Genomic DNA, 3693 nt, shown 5'->3' on the forward strand with positions numbered 1-3693 from the left:
GCATCCTGAGCCTACTTAGTTTATCAGGCATAGACATCAGAGTCGAAGTAGTTCGGACTGGGGAAACGACACATGCTCGCTAGGATGTCGCATCCTATGCATACGTATCTTCTTTGGACGAAGAAGAATCAGAGCATTCGTAGCTCGGCTAACACGCACACAAACAAACAGAGGCAAAGGCAAACGTGGAGCCCGAATGCCAATCACTGGACTTACATCAGCATCCGAACCAAAACACACACAAGAAGGCAAACGTGGAGCCCGAATGCCAATCACTGGACTTACATCAGCATCCGAACCAGAACACACACAAGAAGGCAAACGTGGAGCCCGAATGCCAATCACTGGACTTACATCAGCATCCGAACCAAAACACACACAAAGGGGTTGAAACACAAAGGTTGAAAAAGAAAAAGGGCGCCCGGAGAGATCAGCTCATCTCCTGCCTACGTACCTCATCTGGTATGAGGATCAGGGCGACGTAGTTCCCCTACGGAGGGACACAGGACTAGCCTAACCAGATAACAGAGGGAGACACAACTAGGGAGACTACGACTCGAGCCTAGATGTTATCATGCAAATTCATCCCTAAGTTAAGGTTTCTAGCTAACTTGCACACGGAGCAAGCTATCCTAAACATGATTTGCACAGGAAGCAAGCCAAACCAAACCTATCTTGCACAGGAAGCAAGCTAAAGCAAACCTATCTTGCACAGGAAGCAAGCTAAAGCAAACACACAAGCACAAATAGCACACACTATATGCAATCAATGGGCTCAATCAAGGTTAGGTTTTAGTCGAGGGGTCATATCAACCTCAACAAACAAACCACTGTAACAGGGTAATATTAGCTCTTAACCCTAACATTGAGAGTTAGGGTGAAGCTGATGAAAGGTGAGTGAAGATGAGACTTCACAGCTCTTATCCCTGGCCTGAGAGAGCTTAAGACAAGAATGTGTGGGTTCAGAAGGTGGGAACCCTTCTACACATGTGACACTGACTCAATGTACAATGATCTTGGGTTAATATCTGCAATGCATCAACACAGTGGTGTGAGCAAAGCAGATGACACACAGAATAGCAGGGGATGGATTGCACATCCCTTATATCTGCCAATGCCTCTTCACTTAGGAGGTCTTTGAGTATGTACAAGGACAAATGTAAACAAACACAAACATTGCCTCTTAAGGAGGACTTCAGACAGGTGCCTGGCCAAGTAATAGGCCAGGTCTTCCAGACTACATGGAGTAAGAAAGTTATACCTCAATGCAAATGCTCTTAAGCAAAGCAAAGCAAGTTCTCAATAGAACTAAAGCAACTAATGTACCTGAAATCAATCAAATACAATCAGTACTCAGACAAACCAACATTAAACAGCAAATGGTTAACAGTCAATCTATACAGTCAAATAACAATCACAATGCACACAAGTGCAAGCCATGAGGCACAAGACCAAGTTTTAAAACCTACAAAACAAACCAATGATTAGTCATAAACAATCAAGAAAGCAACTCCAAATGAGGCACACCATCAGGCATAAGCATTTGTGCTATTAACCTGAAACACAACTCAAAAGTGAGAGCACAAACCACTAGTCCAAGACTAGGGTTAAAATGAGATCAAATCATCAAAACAGAACATGAAACTTATCCAAAATCAATATCAAACAATTAGAAATCAAACCCAATTGGTCCCATGTTCATATCATTCATCATTATCATTTCATGATCAAAATAGCACAAAGCATGCAAATAGGAGCTCATAGAAGTCAACAGAATGATTCAACTCAAATCCAATCACAAACATTTCAAAAAATCCTCAAATAATTCATGGTCAAACATCATCCATAACATGATAAGAATACCAAATTTCAGCTCATTTGGATCAAGGGAAGTAGGTCAATGAAAATCAGAAAGTCAAAGCAAGTTTAAGCAAACTCATACAAAGCATCAAAACATGCACCAACTTCAATTAATCATAAAACAGAAACAACACATGATAAATGAATGGGACTAAAACCATGACAAACTTTAAGATGCCTACAATTCACATATCAAATTTCAAGTCCATCCAATTAAGCATTAGAATTTCACAAATCAAATAACATCATGTGTCACAAAAGGTCAACAATTTGGTCAAACAGGGGAGAAATTATCAAACAAATAGGAAATAAATTCAAAAATTCCAGAAAAATTCACAAGCATTCTCAACATGCACAAGTGTCTTCATGCAAAAATCCAGACCATTTTGAGTTCAATAAGCATAGTAATTAAAATCATGAAGTTGGACATCAATGGTGTGACACAAATTGTCACACCCCTATTCAAAAAATCATATCTCAATAACCAGCAATGATAAAATTACAAACTCTATACCAAAATCACCATGAACATGTCTAGTTTAAGCACAAAAAATTTGAGAGGCATTGGATCATGTATCATCATTTCACAAGCAAATTGGCAAGGCATACACAAAATGGACACACATGAACAAACCCTAGCACATTTAAAAATCCACATGTGCAAAAAATCTGGAAAAATCATCATAATAAACTAGAGGTCATGAGGAGCAATTCACAAAAAATCCCATCAAATTTGGATTAAAAATGAGTGACTTATGAATTTTCTAAGTTTGCCATGCCAAGTGAAATAATAATTGAAAAAAAAATGAATTAATTAAATTAATAACCGGCAGTGGCAGTTTGGTAATTAACTGGTCCCTTAAGTGAAACGCCGCGTTTCACTTAAGGGAGTGTTCACGCCTGATTGGTGCATGGCCAATGAAACAGTAAACTCATGCAAAGCCCAGCCAAACACGATCTGGAAAAAAAAATGCAGCTAGGGTTTATGCAACAGTAGCATGTTCATCATCGTGATGAACAAATTTCCCAGAATTTTGAAATGAACATACCAATCAACTCATCTTGCAGTGTACATCAATAATCTAACCCTAGTTTTCACTAACTCGAGCTAACATGAAAGAACTAAGCACAACAACATTTGACCAACAAACTTTAATTCAATGTTTCTCTCTCAATTCTCAACCATTTCTCACGATTCAAAGCTCATTGTATTCATGGCAAAAGGATCTACAAGAAGCATAGCACGATTTCACCATTGGCTAGGTTCGAAATTTTACCTGATTTGAAGAGCAGTATGGAACAGTGGTTATTTGGTCACAACAAGTCGAAACAGATGCACCTTCAAGTTCCAGATGATGAATGGAGGAGTATTGAAAGCTCAAACTTGCTTGGTGATGCTCCAAATTCGAACTGCCATGGAAGGGGTTCAATGGAACAGTGCTTGAAAATGGTTCAACAGCTGCGAAACTATGCTTGCAAAAGCTTCCAAAATGATAGTAAATGATGAATCTATGAGCAATGGCACAAACTCTTTGGAGATTTTTTACAGAAAAATGAAGAACAATGTTGAGAGAACTTTTTCTTTTAGATCTAGATCTGGATGGAAATGAATGCTCATCTGTTTTTCTGTTAGAATTACCTACTTATACCATCTGTTAATGCAATTTGTTAATTGAGCTTAAGCCAAACTTTGCCAATTAGTGAAAATGACCAATATGTGCAAATTGCTAAATCCAATCATTATGCATGGGGGTGCATGCTACTGCACGAAAATGGGCTTAGGCACACCCCAAATGTAGTTTCTGAACATTGGCAATTGGTAAAAAGTGTAGG

Source organism: Lathyrus oleraceus, chromosome 4 (genome assembly GCF_024323335.1).
Source record: "Lathyrus oleraceus cultivar Zhongwan6 chromosome 4, CAAS_Psat_ZW6_1.0, whole genome shotgun sequence".
In the NCBI taxonomy this organism is placed as follows: Eukaryota; Viridiplantae; Streptophyta; class Magnoliopsida; order Fabales; family Fabaceae; genus Lathyrus; species Lathyrus oleraceus.